The sequence below is a fragment of the Ascidia mentula genome, chromosome 3 (assembly GCF_947561715.1).
Source record: "Ascidia mentula chromosome 3, kaAscMent1.1, whole genome shotgun sequence".
Taxonomy (NCBI): domain Eukaryota; kingdom Metazoa; phylum Chordata; class Ascidiacea; order Phlebobranchia; family Ascidiidae; genus Ascidia; species Ascidia mentula.
The window spans coordinates 18,861,380-18,874,878 of record NC_138568.1 but is presented as its reverse complement, the minus strand read 5'-3'; the positions used below and the strand labels follow the sequence as shown (position 1 = coordinate 18,874,878).

The 13,499-nt window shown below is 39.2% G+C and overlaps 1 long non-coding RNA gene across 1 annotated transcript; it reads right to left on the bottom strand.

Moving 5' to 3' along the window:
• Positions 1–11,583: 11,583 nt before the first annotated feature.
• LOC145895319 (uncharacterized) lies at positions 11,584–12,758 on the bottom strand. The gene is made up of 4 exons (XR_014401613.1): positions 12,673–12,758; positions 12,444–12,510; positions 12,248–12,336; positions 11,584–11,935 (listed from the first exon to the last, which is right to left on the bottom strand). It is a non-coding gene; the product is annotated as an uncharacterized LOC145895319 (long non-coding RNA).
• Between the last annotated feature and the right edge of the window lie 741 nt (positions 12,759–13,499).

The window sequence follows — 13,499 nt, the reverse complement described above, 5'->3', positions numbered from 1 at the left end:
CACTTGACGTCAGTACACAAATAAATCTGATTTAAAAACCTTTCAGGCAAACCATGCAAGATTCTTTACACGACAAATTTCTGAAAATGTTAGTCAGATTTCACTGTGGAATATCAACCAACTGCTTTCTGACGTTTGTAAATGCTGTGATGTCTGACATACATACATTATTATGTTTTAAACTGCGATAGCGTTGAAACGAATTGTGCGCTCATAGTTCTCTGTTGTTACGTCACACAAGTGTCATCGTCCGATTGTTGTGTAACAAGGTGTGCTTTGAGTTTTCACTTCAGAAACACTCAAACAACAGTTGCTTTGTGTGTATTGTCTCAAGTCGTCCAAACTAGAATCATGTGTGGAACATATGACAAGATGTCTAAACATACTGACTAACAATTGATTTTAATGGACTTTCTCTTTCTAAACAAGATAATAATTCAAAGGGACCGAGGTTATGAAACTGGGTTGGGGACGAAAAATATGCTCTTATGAAATTGAATGTTGACATTTTTGGGGTTGAAAAATATCGCTCTCAATGACTGACATCGCCCTAAACCAAGTTTATGTGCCCGGCATTAAATAACAGTTCATCGCTGAGTGTTGCATGTGAAAATGTCAAGTGGGAGTGGTCAAATCAGGAACAGACTTTTCCAGTTAAGAGCTATGAGTGTTTACAATTACCTCTTAGCAAGGTAAGAAACCGTGAATCAACACTAACCAAGAACAGCAGGTGTACCACGCCGACATCCCTAATGTGTCATCGTTTTGACAATCGCTATTATGGCGTAACACCCCACTCTTGTCACGCAATAATATGCACCTACAACGCACGAGATTTTGGTATATTTGTAAAGCTTTTGCGTTACCTTTCAGTAAATCGTCAATTCTATTCCCATAAACTGCGGAAGTCATTTGCTAATTTATTGACATATCAGCATATTTGGTATTACTTTAGTTCCTTAGTATTTTATGCCTTCTTTGAGTGGCCAAACAAAACACATTTTGTAATAAAACAAAAGACCATCTTTTTGTTGAGCATTTGAATGAAAAGTCAAAGGATTCATTTTAAAAAAAAAAAGAAATTATCAATGTATCAAAAAAAAACAAATTGCCCTTTTGCGAAAAAAAGTTTTAAATTGAATTGTTGAGCGGCCAAACCATGCCGCACACATTTAAAATTCAGTTGAAAGTTAAGTTGGACTTCCCAAACCAAATTTCACCAAGTATTTGGGTTTCGTCAGGCACAAATGTGTCGCACGATCGCCAGAATAACATAGGAATGTCCAACTTCCGGTTGCATTGTTATGTCACTCACGGTTTTTCATTTCCCGACGAATGCTTTCCATTCATCCGGAAAATTGCCACACACGAACTTGCAACGTCATAATCGCATTTTATCACGTGTTTATCCTGTGTTCGTTCTACCATAATAAAGCAGATTCGTCTGCTTGGTATACCGCCATCTTGCGGATTCATTAAATACCTATAGTTTCCGCTTGTGGTTAGGACTGTAAACATAATCCTATTGTCAAAGAACTTCGCTTTACATTGAGCAAATTCAATAATTTTTATTTCTTGCAGTGTCAACGTAGACAATATTGATGGGTGAGTTGTAGGCATTGCGCTTTGCACTGAGTGTTCCACTGTAATGCGTCTCCGGTAGTTTTAGATTCTGTTTTAGTCGTAAACAGATTTAAATCAAACGCAATCTCGTCAAAAATCAAATAGTTCAGTGGATTTTAGATACGGATAAACTTGAATTTGCTTAATTGCGTGAGGAATCTGACGTATTATATTTTTCTTGTGTTCCAATGCTGGTGAAGTTTGCAATTTAATTATTTTTCGAGCGTTTTAACTGGTGTAATTTCATCATAGTAAAAATAGGCATTTCACAAATGGAAAATAGGATCAGTTTAACGACAATAGTGTATCAGGCTGTTTGTACCTAGTTTTGTCCCCAACGAATTGACGGCGACTACAAAGTCACCATCATGTGGAATCCTTAACTCTGATTAGCACGCCGTCACCACCGTCGTTTGTGACACATGTATGTACCGACGAGATCAGGTAAGTTCTCACATATGCCGCTGCCTTTCGGTCAAACAAGGAAAACACTACAGAAATTACAGTTTCAAACAAAAAAGCATTGAAAGGTTTCAAATGGTTTCAATATAAACACAAGAAGAAACTGTAAATATGACGAGGAATATGGATTGAAGAAACTGTCTAACAAGATATTGATCCAGAGGACGAGATTAAGCTCGATCCTGGTGGGACATTTTCGTATTAGGGAACGTCTACGTTGGGTAAAGTTGCCAGGAACTGGTTTACCTCAAGGTAAACGGAACTACCGTTTACCGAACGATAATGGCATGTTGATATTATGACAGAAGCCGAAAAAATCTTTCGCTCGCGTCCCACTTTCCCGCCCTTTGTTCCGGATTCGAAACGAAAATAAACACGTGACGAGTGGGGGAAGAACACCCAAGAAGTCTGGAACGAAATTTGATTGGAAATTTGATAAGGGTTTCCTGCTCCATTGTTTGGTGAGGAACGTTTTCGGCTAAATGACCTGTTATGGGTAAAAATAGCTTCTGAACTTATTTTTCTCGGCAATACCCTGCATGCCGAAACCGGGTTTATTTCCAAAGCTGTTCTTTTTTCAAAATCTACAGATCACATTTACCTCCGAAATGTGACGGTATTGTAAACACAAAAACCTTTAATTATCAGTTTACTTCTTTGCCACCGTTGGCTGCAAACGTATTTTTTCGCACATTCTGAGCGAAACCAAATTTATTTTCTATTATAGGTAAATAGTGTACTGGAAGAGAACATACGTTTTAATGACATATCATAGGTGATACAGTGATAACGCTCGCGTTTCATGGTTTGAAATGAGATGTTACACTGGATGGCGCTCCATCGGCTTTTGCAAAATTAAAAGAAAACAACGCCCATGTCCTGACTTCACGAAATTCAGTGAAGTACAAAATGAGTAAATTTTGTTTGACCAGATGTCGTGTTCACATTCTATTTCACCAGGTACCTTAACGTCGACTTGTTTTTGTCAAATCGGCTTTGTATTCGCCCATTTAACATTGGCATACATAACCATTAAGGCCGGCGGGAAGGCAAAGAGATCACGCCCCCCTCCCCCAAAAAATTGGTAAGGATGCTTTCACCAAACATGCGATTCCTGAATTTTTATGAATAAATTTACGGCTGAACAATCAAGTTTTATTCTGCCTCGTTAAGAAATGTTTCAAGCCGACAACTGTTACCCGCTTAAAACCATACAATATTTGCCGCCTACTAAACATTCCGTATGGCAACGTCACTACCATTTACCCCCAACGAACCCCGTTGTGACGCGATAAAAATCTGGGGTTGTGTCGCTATAACAACAATCGCGCGTTTTCCAGAGAACGCGTCGAAACAAGTAATTTTACCGCGGGGTGATGACAGCTACTTTTCCGGAGTCGTCTGCGTTATTTCCATCCCAGAAGCTCGTTTAATGGCCGCGTGTTTTCTTTATTCACCTTCTGTAAAAACACATAGAATTTAAACAGGAAAAAAGACCAAATTCCGTGCTAATGTATCGAAAGCTAACAGACGGGCGTTAAACCAACGGCGGTTTGTGACGTAACAAAAGCCTGATTTTGTCACAATAGGCGTAAAATTAAAAAAGCGTTCCGCGATTCGCACGAAAATTTTGTAGATGTTCCGTAATAACGTTTAATTCTTTTTTATCCTTTGTTGTCAAAATGGTTTCCAAGCAATCGCGGCAACAATGGTTTTATGAATGTCGAAAGTAAACCTTATTAACATTTCACAAAAATTTAACCAAATCGTTGAGTATTCGCCAATGCGACAAATCCATACAGGAACCAACCGATTGAAGGTTCAATTAACGATAAATCTTGTAGATGGTCGGAACTGCGATTTTAGTCCAATCCGTTGGAACAATCGTGAACGAATTGTCAAACTACAATTGCTCCAAAAAGTTTACCTAAACCTAAAGATTGGATTGGCTATTTTGTTTGTATTAAAGATATATGAAAACTTTTGCTTCCGTGTTGCAGCAACGTGTTTGGTGTATCGGCTCATCTAAAGACCAAACGTAATACGAGACATTTTGTACCACGTCACAATGACGTTTATTGTGTCGGAGTTAGCATTGTGACGAACAGACGGCCCGTCTCACCACTACTCGAGTCTCACGAGTGCAAAGTTACTCGAAAAAAACAAGAACTCTTTCTAACGAAAGTACTCGACGGGTAGAAGGGTTTCAAACGATCCGATCCGTTGGTTAAACGATTTTGAACCATGAGAAGAAAGATAACTTTGAAGCGAAAGAGTTTGAATGCCCGACAAAAACACGCCCAGTCCACATAATCTTGCACCTTACGTTTCTTTTTCTGAAGGCTCTGGTTAATGTTATTAAATTTAAAACTTATTTTTTATGCATAATTTTGTTGATTGACCAAATTACTTAGCATAGAAATCAAACGCTACGTCCGAACATAACTATCCGTGTTCCCACCATTACGTCCATAATTCGTCTTCAATTTGGTTCATGACTATATTATATGACCACGCACCATATATGGATCGCTAACTTTATCTCAAGCCAGCGGAGCAACCGCACATCCGACCCACCAACCCTTCTACCCCCCATTTTCGCGCGCGAAATAAAAGTTTCACTTTAAACAAGGAAGCAGTGTGGGAAAGTGTGCGTTCCATTAAGGCAACGAAACGGTAGCTGGGAGCTTCCGTGCGTTCCGTGGTGATCCTTTTTGCTCGGTCGATCGTCCAATTGTTCTTCACCGGTAGTAGATATCGGGTGTTACAAGCACGGGTACGCGCGACGGAAAATAATAAGGCTGCGGTGAGGCCTAAACAAGGCTTAAGCAACCGCAATCTCTTTCGTTTTTCGCTCGTCGCGCGACTAATTGGTGTAGTTGTTGACACGAAATCGTGCAAACAGTACGTAAGAGTTGATTTATAAAGAACGCACAAAAGAAGAACCCACACAAGGGTTGCGCGATGCGAGTTTGTTTTAAACGCTTCAAGCGAAAGTACTTTACAGTTGTTTTTTTCACAAAAAACAACCACGTTCTTTTTACTCTTGAATCACAATCGCCTCGGTTAATCGGTATTCGGTTTATCCGGATCTTCACCTACTTCGGATAAAATTTTTGGGACAAATGATTTCGAATGTTTTTCCTGGCGCATTTACTAGTGAACGAATTGTTTTCATTACATTTCGAGGTAAACTTTGCTGACCCGTCAAGTTCTCCCAATTATATGGGATATATTTGGATCATTCCGTTGAATATAAGTTGAGACAGTAAGATGTTTTGCCCCATAGCCAAAAATACCACTACGTTACGTATTTCCACTATCTCACCTCACAATATACGTTGGTATGATCTCTTATACACATAGTCGTCTATTATTTCTTTTACCAGACCCGTTACTAATTTTCAACGGGAGTGCTTGTGGTCATTTTCTCCACATATTTTTTTCGGACCACACCGGGATTCGAACCCAGGACATCCTGGGACGGAATCCTATTTATATAGGCCGGGCGCTTGGCTGATGTGGCCAATCGTTGGCCCTTGGCCACATACGCTACAAATTAAATGCAGAATGTTGCATACGCGAAACTGTGAAACTCAATCGCGACAGCACGAGCGTTTCTTGGAACTGACACCAATAGCACGTAGTACAATGCCTTTCCAGGCAGACTTCCTTCATGGCCAGTTGAATGTAAAAGCGAAAAATTTGACGTTTGATAAGTATGTTGCCATGTATAATGATAAACCAGTCCACACCGACGGAAATTAAAGTCACCCATCAGCGTGAAGGAATCCTGGGGTGAATTTATAAAAAGGTCAAAGGTCAAATTGCTTTCGTTTAAAATTACGCTACGCTACGATTCGCTCCCATGACTTTGGTTGGACTTAATTGAAAAATCCTCTTTTCGTGCCAAGGTTAATATATCACTAGAACCATCCAACCTAACCAATTGCGCCGTGGGGCTTTATTAACTTTTTCCAATAAACAAACAACACACAATAAAGGAACAGTGTTTTTTATGTCGCGTTGCTAGCTGAAGTAATTTTTGAACATGTGTAGTCATAAGAAACATAACTAATGTATGACAAATTAGTGTGGCTTTGAATTTTGTCAACTTTTTTCATTAAAATCTCCCCCGTGGGCAAAACTCACTCATCGGATTTTAAAGCAAGCACGAACGCGAAAACAGTAAGTCTCTGTAAATCTTCCGCTGACAACTTATGTCGTCACAATCACCCACAATCGCCTTGAGTGGTTCGCACAAAAGGGAGATTTATGACGAATTTACCACGTAATAATTGATACAAGTTTTCGTTTCGTCCTATGTGGTCACGCCTACGGAGCTTGAAAGCGAAACTTGGAGCGAGGAGTTCAAAATAAGCAGCCCCATATGTCCATGGTTTATGGGGTAGGCCCACATCATTCATCAGCGCTACTCAATAACGAATCACTGTGTCGTCATAAAGGGCGGAGCGATTCATAAATATCGCGCGTGTCAAAACACAACGCAGATATTTCATCATATTCGGTCAAAGACATACTCCGTTCAATCAGTTTTTCAGCCGTCCCGCTCGACGTGACGTAACAATAAACGTTTCGTAGAATATATTTTATGGATATCTTGTTGGGAAAAGGGGAAGCAACAAACATAAATACGTAAAAGTGCGCGCAATATACGCGGTTTAGTGAAATTCCCACTGCTTTGCAAAACGGATTTGGACTCAGGTTGCAGAATTGTGGCAGAGAGTTGATCAACTACAAACACTCGGGAAAATGTACAAAGCGTGTTGACAATGGAGCGACAATGGAAGTTGTAAACCGAACAATCGTCTGTTTTCGTACTGAGTAAATCACGTAGGCCGACTCAATAAACCAGTGGTTCTTAACCTTTATTTCTCATTTCCTACTTTCAGTTTCCAACGGAATCTCTATTTCCTGGAACTTATATTTCAATTATATCATTTTTACCGCATTAATGACCAAATAACTTTGCGACAATTAGTGAATACAGAATATAATATTTCTCTTCCAACTACCTTCGTTTATTTCAGTACCGACTAATTACCCACCTACGACCCTATACAATTCCTTATACTGCAATAGACGAATGAGAATAACGAATGTCTCCTGTAGTTTTCATCATTATATGGGTTATAAATCGCCCCCAAAATATGTTAGCGACATTCATTGTGAGATACTGTCATGCAATGATCACATCGTAAGGACGTACAGGGGTAAATAGCGGATTTCACAACCAGATGATTGTGGCGTCACAATCGTCGAGTGTCTACGTGATCAAAAACGAAAGGCTAACTTGCCGCTAAATAGCCCCTCCCCCCAACGACACAACCCCTACTCGTAAATATCCCACACCGCGACAAACACGGCAATACGGCAGCGCAGATAATTTCCTTCGGCAGGCAAGGGTTCACTGTGTCCCGGCACGACAAACAATACCCCTCTGTGACGCCACAAACGTAAGTTGAAGTGAATAATTTACAGAACTCGTCGAGCTCGGCGCTCAGAGTTTCGCTTTTGCTGTCTCGGCAAACACGTTCTTTTTTACCGTGTCATTGTGTTTGTCCATGCGCTCGCTGTAATGCTGCTGAGCGGTCGTAAATAGTTGGCTGAAAGAAGGTTTCCAATAAATGTTTTCCTCAACCGACCTAGTTACCCAACTTCACAGCATAGTTGTATTTGTGGGAAAATTTTTATTCGCACATGTCAAGTATTGTATTTAGGATATTATATCGTGGAACTTTACCCGTGATAAAATACATTACGTTTACCTCCCTATGGCGCCTAGAATACGGTAACAACGTTAAATAAGATTAAAGATTTCCCATTTAGGAATGCCCTGTGGAAGGTTTTAACAACCAATACTTAACCTTCCATATCGAAACAGGTAAAAACAATGGGGTCTATGACACAACAATGACCCAATTGTTTGAGTAGGTGCAGTTTATGAGGGAAAAGTTAATGACTTGCAGCCTGCTAAAGTTAATAAAAATGCTGTCCATCGTACCTAAGATAACTTTGCTGTTCTGCGTTAAAAATATCTGGCTTGTCCCATGACACACGACAAAGTGTTAATCGGGACATCGTTGGTTTGAATCAGGGCAGTGTCTCTGATTATGGGATGGCCCAAAAGTCACAGATAACTGAGTATCGGACTCTTATGATCAAACCAAAATCAAATCATGTTTATTTTTGCGAGAAAAGCAACTACGCGACGAACAAAAAACAAGGAAATGAAATGGCATGGGCACCGATAAAACCATGAAGGTTATCGAGTCAAGCGCCCTTGTAAAGGTGATTTCCTCACGGAGAATCACCGTCTGCCGTAGGATCGTAGCCAGTCGCATTGGGAGGCGATGGGTTGCGACGAAAGGTGGCCACCTGGCCGTGCTGGCCAAAGCAAAACCCATCGAAACGCAAACGCCAACTCGGTTCTCAGAACGTTTCCTTTGATTCACATCGACATACCTTAACGTCCCGAGGACTCTGCTCTGCGAGAAGTAACAAAGAGGCAAATTAATACGAAAAAATGCTTTCGAAAAGGTATAAATAAGGAAGTGAAGCTGCTGGTCGTTCATTGAAACGCATTGCAAATGAAATAAGTTCTCTGTGTGCAGTTTTTGCCAAAACGACTAAAATTGTTCCACAGAAAACTGTTTCAGCGCCGAATAACTAACTGTACATGAACTTTGTCTCCGTCAAACCTGAAAATTTTATCGTTTTAAGCTTCAGTTACAAGATGAAAACTATTCTTGGTATTCAAACACGAAACTCAATTCAATTGCCCTGTGTGACGTCACGAGGCAAGGCGCTAAAGATCAGCGGAAAAGTTGATGTAAGTCTTTGTTTGCGAACAAATAAGTCAATTGCCTAATTCTTAGTTTCGTATGTTGTCGTGAGGTGCTTACATCGTATGTCACTCTTTGCACAAACAATAGGTTGAATAACCTGACAAGGTTCGTGGAACTTTCGCTTTTTCGTTGCTCAATTCCATTTCCGAATGCTAAACCGTTACGAGTGCAGTAAAAGTTTAGTCACTGGTCTTTATGTAAGCGGAAAGGGTTAAGCAACAATAACGGTGTGTTTGGTCACAACAAAGTGACCTTTGTTACTCGCTAAATACGATTTACCATGAGCAAATACCGCCAAGTTTCGAAAAGACCAAATGGTGAGAAAGGTGTTTCGGCAATTGCGCAAGACTGTTTAAATTCGCATTCCGCGTGTAGGTACTGCTTAGTACTTAACATAAATTTTGTGCGAAACTCATACTAACCATAAGTGCACGAATAGTGACGATAAGACCATGTATTGTGGTGCTTTGACGGCATGAAAACATTCCAGGGCTAAAAACATTGTTTCGCCAATGGTGGAAAAACGAATCTTTCAAACAAAGCTGTTGAATTAAAACCATGTTCGTTTAATACAAAACACCTTTTTTCATGGTTTTGTTTGACCATTGTCACTATGACATTCTATTGCCATCAAAGGTAATTCGTATTAAATAATGGGTTGTAATTTACCGATACTCCGGGTTTGAGGATGTTTCCAAAACCTCAACAGGATTTACAACTTAATGTACGCAACAGATTGGACAAACCGGATGAAGACACGAAAGATACAAGCGATCAGCAGTCGTCGTATTTACGCCACAGATCATCCCATGTTGATTCAAGGTCGTATTATTTAATCCGAAAATCAAGCGAATTTATCAGTGCCCGGAATGATTTGCGGCACAAATAGACCCCGAAACCAACCCCCATCTGCCAGTGAAAAACAACCAACAGCCGCACGGCCTGGGGTTTCGAGGGCCCCGTGTAATTGCCATGCTTTTCACTTGACCTTGCAGTGACCTTCGCGGGGTGAACAGTCACAGATTATTAAGTTTACAAGTGCCCTGGGTACCTTTTGCTTGTTGTTGTGCTCTGCATGTTATATGTTTTATACATGCGTCTTAATGGACCCTGTTATAGCATTCTATTTCAGTGCATGACTGAGAGAGTTTTTCAAACGTTGGGATTCGAAACTTTTTAGTTGGATTACGTGTTTGCGGAATGTAAAAAGGTACGGGGACATTTATCTCTCTTAACCCAACAAATACGAAATAAGGAATTGAAATTAATATTAAGGCGTATGTATGTGCAAATAACAAATACAACAGAGACATATTGCGGTTTCCGCGCAAATATGCTCCATAACCTTTATCAATGTTTTGAGTGCAAATTAAATTTCAAGCACCCCCGAATATTTACTCCACGTCATTTTTTCTGGAAAATTTACTTCGGTTACTAAAAAAAGCCCAGTAACCAAGAAACCGAAAAACAGGCTTGCTCCTTCATAAACCAACAATAAATTAAAATAACGTATTTTCATTTGCGTTGATTGTGGCAGAAGGCATCATTACAAATTATTGAACACAATCACGCTCAAAAATTACTTCAACAACTATCTCAAAAAAAGTTTTTCAAACACAACTATAAGAAGTTTGTGTCATGTTTAGAACTGGGTTGCTAAGCAACAGTCACAGGTGTTGGCCAGCGACAAAAATTCCCGAAATTGTGACAACAAATGGCGGTAGTTTTGGAACAATCCCTCAACTCGACATTTAAGCTTTTCCGCTCTGCGCCTTGCGTAACATCACGCAGCACGTGGTCTGTTTAGAGGTCACTTCCTTTGACCTTCAAATCCGACGAGGCGTGGTCGGTCTTGTTATGTCGAAACAGGGGCAAAACCGAACGGAAAATGGGTTTGTTGAATGAATGTTATGAAGGGATGCTAAGCGTACGGCGCGTTGTTCCCCCGACCGCGCTTAGAAATGTCAACGCAAATCAGGGAATATTTACGTTCGACCTAACCATCCGTAAAATTGGGCCATCTGATCGAATCTCCATAAAACGAAAGTAAACGAATGATATTTGCGACAACGCACATTTAATTAACCGTCACAAATGAAGACAAAGCGCCAGCCTGGTGTGTCTGCAATCGATTCACTGCAAATATGAACACGAATGCGTTGTATTTAAGCCAATATGCGACACATCTAATCTCGATTCCTCTGTGTACGCGTTTTTACTTTCTCTTTTGTCTGATTGCCAATAGAGTAATCAACAATTTTTGGAATGCATCTCCGTTTGTGACGTCAGAATGGTTTGTCCCGCACGTGACTAGCGTCGCGTGACAACACTAGAAAAGTGAAACGTGTTGTTTCAACACGGCAATTCTGTAGCCGTATACAACACTGTACACGTGTTGCATAACAGCCGTGTTGTTTCTCCCTGTGAATGCTCCGACACACCTAACGTGTTGTTTTGCCGTGAAAATCTGCGATCCTGCCTAAACAACACGCGTGTAATGTGTCGTATACGGCTACAAGCCCATTACACGGGAAATGCGTGTTGTTTCAAACCACACAGTTATATATGCACCAAGTTGTATTACAATAGTAAAGGCAATTGAAAAGGACTGGAACGAGATGCAGAAAAACAAATACAACTGTGAAAATTTGTATATGGCACTAATTATAACCAAATTTGAAACCATCATGTAGCATAAGTAGTTGAAATACATATCATGCACATTTTTGTGTTGAACATGCAAAATGTCAAAGTCAACAGTTGTTTTAGAAATTTGTCTAAGGCATTAACTTCAACTATGTTAACTTTTTATGGCTGCAAAGTACAAAATCAAACTATAATGAACAGCCAACCAAGCAAATATGTTTGGTAGCTTTACTTTATATAGAGATATCCACAGCAATGGACATCAGTCCAATGAACCCAACATTATTTGTATTGATTACAATACAAGCATGGGCTAGCATCTTGGGCTGTTCATTCTGAAAATAAAATAAATAGGCATAAGATAAAATATATGAATACAGCATTGACACTAACACAATTAGTTATTTTTAAAACCATGTCAAAATTGAGACAACAATACAACTTTGCCTTGAAAAGTCAATGTATGAATATGAATTATCACCAACATGTTTTCAGCCTTCGAATATGCGAATTAATGAAAAACAAGAATGCCATATAGTAATTTGCTACCACAAAATGAGCATTTTCAGTAACTTGTTTTTGTAAGCGGCTTCATACATACTACTTACAAAACTAACTTATAGTTTGTGAATAAAAAAAATATTTACCTTCGTCAGAACAAAAATGGCAGTAGAATGCTTGCTGATATTACTTTTTCCTTTGTATCTTCATGATGTCCACCCCAACATTAATTAACCTAAAAGGAATTGTTGTTGAAAAATTTTATTTGCCGAAGGGCAAAGGCGAAATACAGAACACAAAAATGCTATATTTGTTACTTTGATAAGAAATGACAATACTTACTGAACATTACTTTTCATGTGTCAACATATTCTTCTGGTATCAGGCCCAAACCAGCAAGTAAGACATTCTACAAAACATTCAACAACAAAAATAACATCTGCACAACATTTATTGTCATGTATGTTTTAAAGTGCCTGATGTTTGGTTTATTGTACATGCAATTGCTAATGAAGTGAATAAAAGCACATGCTTAAAAAGCACACATGTTGATAAAGTGCTTAAAACTAACCTCAGGGTGATCCATCTAATCCACAATTTGTATTGCAACAAGTTGATCAACAGTATACAAGGACCTAGTTTATATACAATATAACCTAAAAGAATTTTGCAAACCAAACAGCTCATATTAAAAATGGCAAAATACACATTTTAACATAGCTAAAAACGAAGTGGCACGACTTACCCTTGTAGTTGAAACAACATAGTTAACAAGCCAACCTGGCAAGTTGCTTTGAAACATTTCGCCACAAATTCCCGCCGAAATATTTTCAAGGCAAGGTGTAAATAAAACCTTGTCTACACAGTCCCAAAAATTCTCAGCTTCCAAGTTTATAACAATCTGACATTACAAGATGTTATTGTATTAATACAGTTAATTTACGTTCAAAAATAATGGACAAATAAGTAGGTAGTAATTAATTTATACTTACATTGGGCGGATCCCCATGCTTCGGATTGTGCGTTTTCGAAACGTGGGCGAGAGAACCTAAATTTTACTCGCAATGCCCTTAAACGATAGGAGTATAGTTTGATAATATCTAACTCAAAACGCTCTTAATTATACACTAGCAATTGCGCATACAACTGTGCTTAGCAGTAAAATCAGCATTAATGCATTTTGCTGATTGCTTGCTTTATGACGTAAATTAAAATACATTATGACAGAGGAATACATGTTGGGCATTTCCCATCGCCAATACTTACTTCAATAGAAATATTGATATGCAATACAAAACATTCTTTAGTAATTTATCTTGTCACCAGCCTTCGAATTTTGACCGTAAATATCCTATGCAAACATAGATGTCTTGTAACAACACGGAAAGCGTGTTGCTA